Genomic DNA, 15,147 nt, shown 5'->3' with positions numbered 1-15,147 from the left:
GTTATATATAGGTCACTGGCTTCTGTTAGAGGAACATACACTTTTGCAGCTGTAATAAAATGCAGAAAGGCAATAAAGGAGAAGTAACTGGAGAAGAAACTCAGGACTAAATAGCTGTTGTTTTCAAGCTCCACCTCCCACCATGAGCCAAACATCAAGCAGTAAATCAGGTCTGCTTATCTGTTTGGCATATTACGACACACACAAAACATACCCATCCAACTGATAACTCTCTTTCAAAACACTTAATATTCAATGCCAGGAGTATCAGCCTAGATAGATAGCAATTTCACTCCAAGAGCTATCTCTTGTTTTTGAGTAGGGCGCCCTGCTCTACTATTCAAACTGCACTCTGCGTTGCCTATAGGGTACTCCTGGTCATAGTCCCTGCTCAGGCCAGACAACTAGGTGGCTGTAAGGTCCCTCTCTTATAGGGTGTCATGGCTGGGATCACTGAATGTTACAGAACCGTCCTATGGAGAGAACACTGAAAAGCAGTGTGACTAGTAATGCAGGGATTGGAACAGTGACACATCATGGGGAAACTGCCAAACTGACTAAATGTGGATTGCTTTCTAAATTTTGTGTTCTTTATTTATATGAAGTTACATTCATGTTCTGACTGCACATGGATTTGGTTACACAATGACGTTAAATAAGAGATTTTAAATATTTATATTTGGATTTGTAATACTATGATTGAGCCAGCATACTCACATTTCACACACCATTTACATTCCTCCTTTCATTTCCCTCCACTTCCACCTGAATTACAACCACCCAAGCTCCCATCAGCTCTGCACACATGACTTCTCTCACTCTGCTTTCAAACCAGGCTCCTCCTTGCTAGGAATGCTTTCCCCTCCAACTGGAAGGATGGGATCCAGGCAGAGCCCTGCTGCCAACATCACCCTGCTTTGTGGCAGGCAGACTCCATTCAGCAGAGAGCTAATGTAAGCACCATTAATATGATCTCAGTTACACCGGTACAAGGGTTAGGCACCTGGGTAGTCTACATTCAGTGTCTCTGATGCCCATCAGACAAAGCCAGACCTTAAACTGTGCATGCTCAGTCATGGACTTGAACTCAATTGCAGTTCAGGGCTGGCGATTTATAGGGGAAAGTCTGTGTTGTGTTCATAACAAGCTATGTATAATTAGTTGCTACAGTTGAACAATGGCCTGGATAAAGAGAATATCCACAGCAGTTGTGTTCCTGATGTATTGCAGCACTAGCACAGTCTGAAAATATCCAGGGGGGTCAAATACCTGTGTTTCTGAAAAAAAAAAAACCAAAACAACCCAACAAAAAAACAAGAAAAAAAATAATGGCAGAGGAAGGGATGGAGTGAAGGGTAGATCATGGCACATACCTCCACTGAAAATTGACAGCTTACAGCTCTCTGGTCAAAAGTTCAAATCAACTGATACCCATTTGATCTATCACAAAACCATACTTGCTTCTGAAATGCTTTTAAAGCCATGTCATCAAAGCTTTAGCTTTGCAGCTCCATGTACCCAGCTGGCCATGCACATGTGTGGTCCTCCCGTGCTGAAGCTTGCCCCACAGCCTACCGCCTGGCTACAACAGCCAGGAGGAGGAGGATGCGCTGGTGCAGGCATCAGCCACAGCAAAAGTTTAGAGGGATACCCCGCACACAGTGTGCTCCCCATCCTGTTTGCCAGTTCTCCTGAAATGGTGTTTTGTTCATGCATTAAGCAAAGGGGAAATTGTAATCATGCATATACAAAATGAGCTGAAGCCTAACATGACAAGACAGCTTTGGATATGTAGTAACTGGTGAATCAGGCATTTTTCCACCTCTCCTCTCTTTCTTCTGTTAACCAAGAAGTCAAACTAATTCCTACCCTTTGAAACTGTATTATTCAGGTGTAAAAGCAGACTCAGGTTGATCTTTGTAATTTCTACATGTATTTTGGTTGCAATAATAAAGGCATGCTAAAGGCCCCTGGGTCATTTCCTTTCCTTTTGATTTTATCTCACTTCATTCAAATTACTATGTATAACTTTATACAATTTAGCAGTTCCAAGCATCAAAACCAGAATACAGTAAGAATCACATGATCACCAGTTCTTACAACTAAGGCCACCCCAACACACACAGATACCTGCCGTTTCTTTTGCATGCCAATCCTAGCAATGCTGCAGGTATCTCTACATTTCAAGTATGGATTGGTGTGCTGCTCCTCAGTGAGCTGGAAGGAGCAGAAGGAATGAAAGAAAACGATAAACAAAACAGGGCAGTCATTATGTCACGACATCCATTTTTCAGGACACAGTCCTAAGGAAAAGCTCTCAGGGCTCCTGCATCAGTAGGGACAGCCAGCTGGGATTCCTGCCTCGCTCAGGAGGAAGGACTTCAAAAAGCACACACAACTGGTTCTCAGGCTCTTCAAAGGGCTCTAGCAGCAGGAAAATACCAGACTACAACATATTCAAAACGCAGCAATAACTGTGGCAGCTCCTGTCACCTTCTCACATTAGAGATGTATCTGCAACCTACCCCAGCAGCGAACAGAGATAAAGAACAGACTGATATAATCAGCCCACGGAAAAATGGAAGTCAAGAAGACGGAGGACGGAGGCTTTTTCCCAAGTATTTTAATGCAAGTATTTTGGTCAGCTACTGCACTGGAAATCTCAAAGACTAATTTGGAGGGAAGGGAAATGGGGGGTAAATGGTAGATGTTGCAACAAAGTAGAAAAATGCTTATTTTTGATCAGTGATGTCAGATGAGCTCTTCAAGTAGTAGCTCTGCTTCCCTTGTGAAGAAAAAAGGAACATACATAGTAAGCAGGTAAACATCTCAAAGACGGTGCTTCAAAAGGAACTGACAGTGCCAACAGCATTAACTGGAGAGACTGCCTGCATAAATCCATCCATATTTGAATGTGTTAATTTTCCCAAAGCTTAAAAATGAATCAAAGGCTATTTCATACCTCAAGAAAAGGGAAGAAGTCTGAATGAAGCAGAAGAAAAGACTACCAGTGACAGGAGGATGGGCTGACCCGTGCACAGGAGCCCTGTAAGACCATGACATGACTTCATCTACCAGAGCCTCCCACAGTAGTGCCTGTTTGGAATGCTGCTGCCTGCTCTACAGCAATGCCAGCATGCCTGTTTACACAGCCACACTGAGAACCGGATCTGGGGCTTCACTGAGCAAAACAAAAACCACAAAACACGTTGGGTTCTGCCCCCCCTCCTTGCATTTTTAAGTCAGACCCAGTCCCAGCTGTGAGTCACAGGAGAGCTGTGCGGCTGTGCTGGAACAACTGAGAGGGGTGTGCAGGATGGAAACATGGGATATGAATTCATCTTGTAAAAATACAGTTTAAGCCAGTTTTCCCTGCCACAGACAGATTTATCTAGGCTCAGAGGAATTTATAAATGAGCAAGTAAAACCTATCCACATAAGCCTTTTTGGAGACAAAGCTGCATCTCATGCAGTACTGTATCATGTATCCAACAAGCTATTTTTGAGGGATAAATAAGTAACACCATGTTCTGAAGATGCTGACTCCCTGTCACTGACATCTGCTGCCACTAGACTGCAGAAAAGAGTCCCCTACAGAGCACAGGACACCAGCTACCTGCTGAAGGAACTGGCTGACACACCCAGGCTACAATCCCAATTTTAGGTCACGAAAGGACAAATCATGACATTGCATCCCAAGAGAGGCACCCGTCCAAGGCCTGTCACCTGCACGTGAGCAGCCATGTAAAAGAAAGCGCACACAGAAAAGCTTCACTTGCCTTAGCCAATGCTCTGATGTTCTAGTGCATGTAATACCTATATTCAAACAAAGCTTTGAATTAAAGGAAAAAACCGCAGCTGTTAAAACACTTGTGTTATAAGCAGGGTTCTGAGTGCAGGTAAATGACCGTTTGTTTTATTCTGTATCAAATACCCTAAACCCAGTTTACTAGAACTTTTTGAAAGTTCTCATTCATTTGCACTACTTCTGCCACCTCTACATTTTGTTTCATTCATGCATTCACAACTGTTTCAGTAATCATAGATTTCAGAGACTGAATTCTCATTTGTAAGGCAAACACCGTTCATGGCTGAAGAAAAAAAAACATCACTAATCGCTTTTATTAGAAGACCCTTCCAACTTTTCAGATGCTTGATTCCTGTTCCCTTGGGGTTTAAGCCTTCGGCAGCATTCTTACAGTACACTCAAACAGACCTTTTCCACCACTAGAGTGAGAAACCATTCAGATGTGAACTCTTGCTTTGAAAGAGAAGGAAGAAAGCCTGGCAGGCTTGTGCGGAATGTAAAAGGAGCCTCATGAACAGTAAATATCACATGTGCGACAATTCAGCAGAGAGAAGTTGCAAATCCTTGGTTTGAGTAATTCTTGCAAAAAGAGATTTTGGAGAATAAAGTAACCATATATAAAACTCATGTGCTCTGAAAACCAGCCTGAAATTGGCAGCTGGGCTTGCTTTGTGCCCCCACCCCAGCAAACCTCACGATTACTTAAACAATGAAAGGTAATTTAATACCTTTTATTAGCAGAGGAACAAAAGGTACAATTCCCAGATGCACCTGTGCACCTTCCTAATCCATATTTACTTTATCTTTATAAATTAGAAATTAGGGAAATTAGTATATCCGCACCTTAAAATTTAACCAAACAGCAACTCTAAGAAGTGTCCTAGTCCTAACGCGTAAAAGCTTTCACCTCACTTAAAAGTTAAGTTGCAAGGCTTGATCCTTAGCCCTGGATCTCTCAAAGGCAACTCCTAGCACTATACCAGGGTATGCAAATAAAAAAAAATAATCAATATTTGAAAGCACACCCTAATGATGTTTACTTACGTGAAAACTGGTGCAAGTAGTCGAACTTGCATAAAGCATATTTTATCAACTCTCCCAGCTACCTTCCTGGGGTTTACATTTATTTCCATTTAACAGCTATTTTCTTCTCATCTCAGTATTTCATCAAAAGCCCCAAACCAAGATGATTACGCTTCTAATACTGCATTTCCTTCAGCTCTGCCAACAGCAGGAGAAGCTCTGGCTCCCTGGCATCCCACCACACACAAATACACCACAGGTGCTTCAAGAATATGATGTTGCTCATGAAACCTGCTCAGAGCATGATGGGTACAGTTGCTGTGCTTCTGCGCAAGGATACATTTGACGTACAAGCTAATAAAACTGACTGTAGTGGGTGGAAAACAAAAGGAATAGAAGAGTGAGCTGGTTTTTTTGCCTGCTGCTTAGAAAGACATCATAGACTGACACCATGCCATGCTTACTGGCAGCTCTGCCTATTTGGTAAATCGATTAGAAAATCCCCTGTTGTGAGGATGCAAACTTCATAGGCTTGATCAAAAGTTGTATGACAGATACATATCAATATAGCCCCTATTTCCAGCTTCAGAGCTGCTAGTGTTTGGGCTTCATTTGCTGAGTATGTGGCCTCTGTAAGTCCTTCTGGGGCTATATACTGAAATACTGCAAATTAATGGCAAACTTGACATTTCCATAGACAGGATTACACAAATAACGTCAGGGAACCCAGGCTTACTAGAACAAAATATTACTCAACTTCAAGTATTTTGAGGTTATTTATTCTTTCCTGAAAAGAATTACAATTTTTATTTCTCATGTATGTTGCAGAGGGCAAACTCTTAGGGAAGGGGAACAGACTTTGAAATACATTTTCAGTATATTTCACTTTTAAGATTAAAAATACTTTTATCTTTTATTAAACATATTTCTAAGAGAGATGATCAGCTCAGACACATGGTGCAGAGATTACTGAATAAAAATCCATTAAGCTGTGCAGGTCTCACCAAGTGTTCTTGGAGACTTTGCTCTGTAAGAGCTTAGCATGAAATGAAGGGACTTGTGCAGAACAGAAAATCAGGCTACCTCAATTTTGACTCCAGATCATAATTTGGAGCTTATGCTCATCCTAAATTTGGCCCCACCTCTTTACTTTAATGCTGGTGCCAGAACTGCTGTCTTATGCCTGTGTCACACCCATGGAAAACTCCCACTGCCTACAGTAAGAGGCTCCAACCTGAGCTGTACAAACACACGCTATAAAATGTTTTCTGTAAGTCATTTACAGCCTTAACAGGTAATAAAATAAATGGGGATAACAAACAAATGGTGGGGTTGATGGACAGAAGGAATGGAAATAGAGAACAGAATGCATGGAGCTTCACAATACTATTATGAGCCTGTTCAATTGGAGTGAAGCCTACGGATCTGTACAGTTTATTTTGAGTTACAAAATATAAATAAAATATTGTGGCTTAAACAACTCAATAGAGTTGTCCTTACTCATTAGACTCTGGTACTTATTAAACCTTTATATATTAAAATGATGAATAATTCTGCATATATCACTCAGCAAATGCTCATGCATGCTGTATGACATGAAAGAAAAATAAAACAAGCAAGCAAGCCAGGGGAAGACATTAATGACTTAACATCAGAACTGCCAAGGACAACAGCAATGAAGCAATAACTCCACTGACAGGTAATGTTAATACAGAATACGGACAGCGTGGGCCAAACTACCTGACATCAGGAGAAGGCAGCAAAGATTGGAAGAACAGGGTAATAGCAAATATTTGGAAAGACTGACATGCCTACTGCTTTCTGATGAAGAGCAATGGTGGGATGAGCACTGCTTTGCAAGCAGTTATGGCTAGCTGCTACCCTCTGCCCTGGCCTGCCAGCTCAACAGCAGGGGCTGCACAGAAACAGCCCCAACAAAAGGGAACATAAGACAAAAGCATAGAAGACAAAGAATCAGAAAACACATGGCTATCCAGCCAAAGCTCACTCTTTTTAAACACTCAACTCTCTAATATTACCAAAGCCATCTTAAACATTCATCTATAAATCAAGCACCTGCACGATGTATTAAAGCAGTCAAAAATGTGAAAGTGTAGGCACATGTTAATTGCAAAATAGAAAAACAGGAACTATGGACAGATTTAATGCTTTTAAGGAAGTCAGATACCTGCTGGAGAGGGCAAATTTCCAAGAGTCACAATGATATCTGGTTTGAATTTTTACTGCCTTGAGTTTAGTGCAATAAATTGTGGTTAAGACGAATTTGTGTAAAAATTGGAGCAGGTTATGCAGAAGTGAACTATTTCTGAATTTGTAAAAGGAGCATGAAAACATTCTCCCTTATTTACATCTCTATTATACCGAAACCTCAAAGTAGATTGAGAGTAAATTTTTTTAAAGAAGCTTCATGATAAAGCACTTGATAGATAAGCTTCAGAAAATCTTGCTGCCAGGGCACTAACCTGCAGCAGAGGGCTCAAGGCAGGAACTCCTTAAACTCTGTGGTAGTTCGTTCCTCAGACACCAAAACTCACATCAAGTTTCTGACAGATTTGTAGCAGTTAGTAAAAGACAAGTAAAGTTGCTCCTATCTCTACCCACACACCCTGTCCCAAGGCAAAGGTGCCCAATTTGCACATGAAGCAGCTTGGAAACAAACGCAGATTTCCTCCCAGAAACCAGAGTGTGTTTACCTTGGTATACGCCCAGTTAAAATACCTAGAGTTCTGCATATGAGCAAGTAGAAGAGCTTGCCAGGTGTAGCCTTTCCTTGAAACACTCTTTTCAACTTCCCTATCATTTCCCATCACAAGAGCCAGGCAACAACACTAGGAAATAGCTCCAACAGACCCAAGACTGAGCTGTGAAGGAACAGTCACCAAACCAGGCTGGCACAGCACAGGCTGAGGCCAGCTGCTCCTTGTTACTATATGCCACAACTCAGCGTAAGAAAGGCTCTAACTAAAGGACCACCTTTAGACCTGAAGAGCAACCTAATAAAATTTCAATTTTAAATTTAAAAGGGTATTCTGTTACAGCAAAAACCTTGTTGCTCCGCTTTCAACACTACACCTTCTGCTAAAATTGCTTTTAATTCAGTAGCACTCACTGAATCTGCTCTATTCCATATCTGTTTGTGTAACATTCAATATTATGAATTACCATTTATGCTTGACTTCAGCTTTAACCACACAGTGAAATTTACCCAAGAGTAGAAGAAATAAAAAGGAAACATCTGATTAGACAAGAATTGTGAACATTACAATAAAATGTAACAGCCAGTTATAAAGATAACTTTATAGCCAAAACCAACACCCAAAATATTGGTTACCCCCAAAGCAACTTCAGTGTTCTCCCAAAGCCAACCTCTTTGTATAGACTACAAGCACGAAAGGATGTCCATCTCAATCGTGGTCTTTCAGAACTTCTACCACAATTTCAACGCCACACCAAAACCCAGCATTTACCAAAAGCATCATCACAATTTTCCTACATTGTTACTTATAATCAAGATTTGTTGTCATGACTTATGCCAAACCTGCACTGATTCCAATGGCACTTAGTTTGACAAAGGATGGCAAGACAGATGATGACATACCTGACAAATACTAAGCTTGAAATGGGAAATGTGAATACCAGCAAGCTCTCAGTCTTCAATATATTGTTTTCATCAACCCAAGCCTAGCTCTAATTTGGGAGCATTTTATTTTGGTTGAAGAGCTAACCTAGTAAAACAAGTCAGACCTTGTTGGTTCTTGCTGGGGGGATAGGTGCGTTTTTCAAATTATACTCTCACAGACCAGGAGTAAAGAGGATTGGTTGGAAAAGAAAATCATGGTGGAGCTGGGCTTAAATTTAGTTGGAGACAGTGGAAAAGAAAATACTGGCAACATATTAGCATGCTTAGCTTCATACGGTGACATATCAGAAAAAACATTCCAGCAAATATAACTCATTAAGTATCTTTAATACACCTTATTTAATAAAATATCTTATTTCATTACTCTTTATGCTTCACCTTCTAACCTTATGACCCCATGCAAGCTCCTGAACAGCCTATTTTGAACATATATTTTCTATTTGGCTAATATCAACTCTACAAAAGGCAAATCTTACAATAAAGCTCCCAAAACTTAATCCTCGGGCATTATTGGAGGTACTTTATATATATGTATACATATATACACACGCAATCCTGAAATTTTGTGGATACTGCAATATTTCACATTTCAAAGAAAATCACTGCAACTGAAGTGTCTTTGGTAGTTTGGAGTAAATTAATTAGCATTCATGAGAAGGCGCCGGGTTAATAGCTCTGGAGAAACTTGACTACTTTTGTTCCGTTTTGATCTGCAAGAACGTCTGAATTTTTGTATTAAGAATGCTGATCCTGTCTAGCCTGGAAGATCAAGAGTCTGCAAAATGGTGACACTGCAAGAGTAACAGAATCAAGAGTGCACACACCAACACAATGGATGCCAGAGAGACTTCTGAGTTCCACAAAATTTAAAGTAACACAGTGGGTGAGGAAACACTGTGTTGCTTTCCTCATTAAAACCCTAAAGTCTTACTGTATAGCCTTTACAAAAAAAGACCAGAACTGATGTTTTTTGGTATTGAGTAGCAGAAGGAAAACAACAGTTTCTTTCAAACCCTACTTTTTCATTCCACAGCATAAGATTATTGAAAAATAAGCTGTAAGTCAACTAAAAATTATAATTTTTAGTTGATTTTTATCAAAGTACCATCAGCTACATCTATATGGCACTACAAAAGGTATAGATGATGCCACTGTCCATATGTTACTACACTACAATACAGCAAAAGGTGTATGTGGTTGCACCAGTTATTACATATAAGCTTCTTTCCTCACTTCTGGGGAGGGAGGAAAACCCATTAAGCTACTTATGTCAACTGTTAAATTTGGTTAAAACCCAAGCTTTATACCTGCTTTTAAAAGTTTTCACTTATGTCTCTCCTGTAAGGCTCTGAAAAGTCTGTAAATTTATGCTAGCCACAGTGATGACCTGGAAAGATGAATGATGTTTGGAATACAACTGAGATCAAAGATTTCATGTGCTACCAGAAGCATCAAACTGCAATAACTTTTGGTTCCAAACAATTTACACTTGAAGAGATCTAGGTCTAAATAAAAAGAAAGAAAAAGGCAATTTCATTTGGGCCTCCAACAAGTTTTTAAATCATTTTGAAGAAATGAAGCAGCACAAGTAATTTTCCAGTCAACCAAAACCAGAACTTCATTCGTTTTGGCCAACAGGTAAGCAAGGCTGTTCCACTAAGTCATAAAAAGTGTCAGGGGTATTTCTGTATGGCACACAGAAGGCATGAGGCCCTCAAGGGACACTGCTTCCGAATTACCCATAGGCAAATTTGCAGGACCTGAAACAGTCAGAAAAATCTTCAATTTCAGCTCTAGTTTGTCCTATCCCAAACACAAATAGATGGAAAAAACAGAATTTATTAAAACTCCCACTGTTTGTATAACTTTCTACATTAGCTTGATGATGCTTTCCTTTTTGGAGGCAAGGGGAAAAAAATGGAAAAAGAACTCAGATTCTACATAAAAAAAATCTGTATTATTTTATTCCAATTATAAGACTATTAACTATTTAAGTTAAGTAGGTCTATACACAAATACATAAACAAGTTGACTGCAGTTTACTTGAGCTCTACAACCATACGAGCAGCATCTCTATATTCAGTTTTTCAGTGCCTTCAGTTCTGCCATCAACTATTGCCTGGGAATTTGTACAAATTATCTGGAAATATTATACAAAATATCTGGACAATATACACATTTCTGGTATTCAGTTAAAAAAAATAAATAAATAAAAATGCTTACTCTCAAAATCTACTAACATCAAATAGTGGTGTTCTCTCCCTCACAAATTTTTAGACTTGCCTTAAGCCTACACTCAGTAAGTACAGGCACATTTGTGCATTAATGCTCTTCCAAAAATAACAGCCACCTAGAACTTCTCCCAGTGGGTAACGCCAATTTAAAAACAATCAGGCAAGGCTTTATAAACTAGCAGTGAACAAAAGAGGTTTCTGGTGTCGTGATGAAGCCAGCACTGACACAGCAGAGTTATTAGCAGGCCATCCGATTCCCCTTGAGCAGCTACGGCAAGCTTCAGCAAATGGAATGACCAGCATCACACTTTAATTTCCAAGTTCAGGATCAAAGTGCCAGGCTGACAAACTTCTGCAGCTAAAAAGCAGGTACAGTCAGTTTGTCAGGGAAAAAATAGAATAATTTGGTGGAGGACCAATGTGAAAATTAAGAGTAAATTTTCATTCTTGTGCTGGTTGTCTCCTAGGTGCTAAGCCTGCAGGTATGTCCCCACCCCAGTGAATGCTACTCATGCCCAAGTGCATCTTCAAGCAACCCCAGTGCAGGGCCTGTGCCAGAGCTGAAACCTACCACGCATCACCCAGGACCACAGCAGCTTCCGGAGCATCAAGAACTGCAATCCTGCTCTTCACCTCATCAACATTAGACACTACATTGCAACCATGGCAATGCCTATTACTTAAAATATGGCAAAGAAAACCAGTGTGGATTTTACATAATATATAATGAATATAAATGAAAGCAACTTTAGATTTAAGCCTTCCCTCAGACTAAACTTCTTCACTGTGGTTTTCCAAAGCACCATTTATTCCAACAAGATTAAAAACCTGACCATGAAATAAAACAACTTAAGCAAATGTACAAGATGAGATATAGCACATAAGATTCTTTACTAGATGATAGTAAAATACCAGTTTTTATAAAACCTAAGGGGAGAAAAACTGGCAAAAAGTGACTGATTTAAGCAGCATACTGCCGTGGCAGACCTGCGCAGCAGAGCAAGGCTGCTGGCCACTCAGCAGTGGGTAAGGGTTGAGGAACAGAAACTGGAGGGAAATAACTGCAAACTGTCACCTTCCCTGAATACCCCTCCCGTTTGCCATTCCCTAGGAGGGGTAGGGAAACACAATGCAGTATTGCTTGTTTCGTTGTGACAAAGAGGCAGCCCAACTTTACCTCCTTTTAAACAAGTTTAAAATTCACCTGAGAGTTGTAGGAGAATAAAATTAGAGCTACTGACTGCAGTCATGAATAAACTCCCTTTTTTAACTCAATTACATTTTCCACAGGTAATCAAACAGAAAATTAAATGTGCTGTGGAAATGGTTTTATTTCTGCTTTCCCTTCCAATCATTTACATCTCTAGCCATTTTACAGAACACTTCGGTATACCTGGCATTCATGTATTTTAAGTTAAGTGAATGAAAACAATGCATGCTGAAGTGCAGCAGTAACACATCTCAGTCCTGCAAATGGAGATTCTGGCATTGATAGGGAATAACCTGGATTAGGGCCACACTGTAGGGAAGCCCCACACACCTCACTACAAGGGTGAAACAATGTAAAGGTCAGGTGCTGCTGCTGCTGTGTCCTGCCTCAGTCAGCAATGACTCAGCTGACACAGAACACCCCAGCTGAGCACCACCAGACCATCCCAATTCTTTATTTTCAGCAGCCCAGGACTGCTGGGGTGCAGAGCTGATACAGCCTGCAGACCCGATACAGCCTGCAGACCCAATACAGCCTGCAGACCCAGCCACCAGCAAACAGCACCCTGCAGCCAGCAGGGTTCAGATGCAGTTGCTGGGTGCATCTGAAGCCTTAATACCTCAGTTTCCCCTCGGCCAGTCATTTCTCTGGTATTTTGCACCTTTTCTCCCAGCCACATTCCTTGTTCTAGCCCACTATGCAGTGTTACACATCAGATGTTTCGTTTCCCTGATCTGGAAGAAAAAGACACCATAGTCTTATTGCACCCTCTCCAGCTATCCCTCTCCATGCTGCTCAGACCGCTACCTCTCTCCCTGCCTAGGACACCCAGCTCAGGACACAGCTCCCCAGTTCCTGCTCCCACCTCCATGGCTTTCCCCACGTTAAGGTGGCAAGAAACACCTAGGGCTGCTGGTTCTCCCCCATTACTGTGTCTGCCTTCCTGATATTTTATTTTGAAGAGCGCCGTATGAAAATCGACATGACAGTGAAGCAGAGCCAAGCCACTCATCAGAGACCATTCAAAATTAATTTCCTTTAAAAAGAAAAGTATAAACACTTGCATGGTCGGAAGAGGAACTAAAGCTCTCCAACTTCAAAATGAAAAAACTGTCCTTTTTAAGTATGACATCACTGCGGTGCCTCTAGATTTTTAATTTTGAAAAAGCATCTTCTGGTTTTTTGAGATAAAAAAGTAAAAATAGAGAGAACGCAAGAGAGGGAAAAACAAAAAGAAACCAACAAGTAGAGGTTTTCCACTGTAGAAATTATGCAGAGACACCTGAGATAAAACACCAGCTACACACACGTCTTAAAAAAGACTTTAAAAGCCAAAAAATATTTTGGAGATCTTATTTTTTTACACCATTTCAGATTTAATCCTGCAAAAGGCTTACACATTTGATTGACCATGTGAGCAGGTCCCTTTAGGTGGTGCAAGAAAAGATTAATTGTATATATTTGCAGAATTGTGCCCTGATAATTGTATTAATTCCTAAAATATAAACAAGAATTCTAGAAACACGTCAGAAAGGTTTCTTTGGAGCACTCTCACCCATCCCAGTTTTCAGTATTTGACATGACACTGAGCAGAAAAACTTTTAATAAATTAAAAGTGTAAAGAATACAAGATGCAGTGATGGACTATTTTATACCCATTTCACCTGCATCTGTAGATTTTTATGTAATCATCTCCCAAAAATTAGCTCAATGTGCACCCATAGTTTCAGTCTTTTCTACATTTTTCTCCTCTTTCACCAAAACAGACATTCCAAACACCTTTTTCTGGATAGTTCATTCCCAGTTCTTGCTACTTAGATTTGACGAGCCTGTAAAGTCACATTTCATAGAAGACATTTATTCACTACCAAATATTGTTATGATCCTACATACATATGTAGGATTTTAATGATTTCAGAAATAACAGAAGACAAAAATCTTCCTTTGATGACAGCAATGTTCTTCAAATAGGATTTTTTTTTCTGCATGGTTTGTCTGTTTTCTACTCATTTGCATCCATGGGGTTTTCTGCTGATATTCAAAGACCCAGATAGTACCGTGACCTCGTCCACATTCAATCACAGTCATAAAACATGTCCTAGACCTAAATAAAATCAATATATCTAAAACCAGTGACATAAGTAGAAGACTCATATTTACCATTCGGTTCAGAATATTCTGCATCCATCATCAGGTGCCAGCTGAGACAAAACGAAGTATCTCGGAGCACCAGCAAATGGGCTGCTCCAGCTGAATAGTTTGGATGCAGTTCGAGAATGAAAACACTTTTTAAAACAGCAAACAAGCAAGCTGAATAGTGGGTGGAAAGCACTAGTAAGCGCATTCTGTGACACACACTGCTGCAAATCACAACAGGCCATTCCATTGGTTTGCCAAGGGATTGTTACAAGTTAAAACAACTTGCAAACAATAATTCTGGCGACTTGTTAGGAATCATTAACTTAGTCGCATTTATCAGATATAAAAGAACCCGGCCTCCAAAACAAATTACATCAGGTCCTCAATTAGTGTATAACTTTAGAAACAAATAGGAGTCAAAGTTTTCACAGTTTAAAAGGCACAAATAAAAACAGTTTTAAATCAACTATAAATACAAGCTTAATGGAATTAAAGTTATATTCCCAGCATTTGTAGCAGGCAAAACACCAGTGCAGATGGCTTGCTCAATATCACTTTTCCTGTGACAGAAGAATCAATGTTGTCCATTTGCATTAGAACAGCCAGACAAAATCTCTGTGTGTGATAATTTGCTGTAGCTGGAGAGGATTTGCAATGAGAGCTTGAAAGTCTTCATAGCAACCCAGAGTGTCCCTGTGTGCATGTGGGATTAAAAAGGAGACGCTTCTTTTGCTCGCTGCTCAAAAACACCATCACACAGGGCACAATCCCAGTGCCACACATCTTGAGCTTCGTCCAGGCTGAGCCCCAAACTTCCTGATCTTTCTTTGAGTGTTTTACTTACTCATCTTTCTCTTGCCTAAAGACATTACCTTCTCTTCCTCCTCTTCTCTAGCTCCTCATTTGAAGCCTTTAATTCAGGTCATGCAAGTTCTTGCAATGGACACAAGTATTTAGGAAGTTGAGCTGTATAAGTTTGGTTCTAATTTCTCTCTCAGTACTGTTTTTTACAAGTCATCTAAATGAAGGGCAGTTCTTGCACTCTAAAAATTTATGCCAGCCGGTGACTCCA

The 15,147-nt window shown here is 40.2% G+C and overlaps 1 protein-coding gene across 5 annotated transcripts in view; it reads right to left on the bottom strand.

Moving 5' to 3' along the window:
• Positions 1 to 15,147, bottom strand: part of NHSL1 (NHS like 1) — a 177,016-nt gene that overhangs the window by 131,066 nt on the left and 30,803 nt on the right. The gene's annotated exons all lie outside the window — the stretch shown is intronic.

Source organism: Pezoporus wallicus, unplaced genomic scaffold, assembly GCF_028554395.1.
Source record: "Pezoporus wallicus isolate ANWC-B61680 ecotype Strahan unplaced genomic scaffold, APGP_CSIRO_Pwel_v1 contig_3817, whole genome shotgun sequence".
In the NCBI taxonomy this organism is placed as follows: Eukaryota; Metazoa; Chordata; class Aves; order Psittaciformes; family Psittacidae; genus Pezoporus; species Pezoporus wallicus.
The sequence above is the reverse complement of the archived record's forward strand: the minus strand, read 5'-3'. Positions and strand labels throughout refer to the sequence as shown.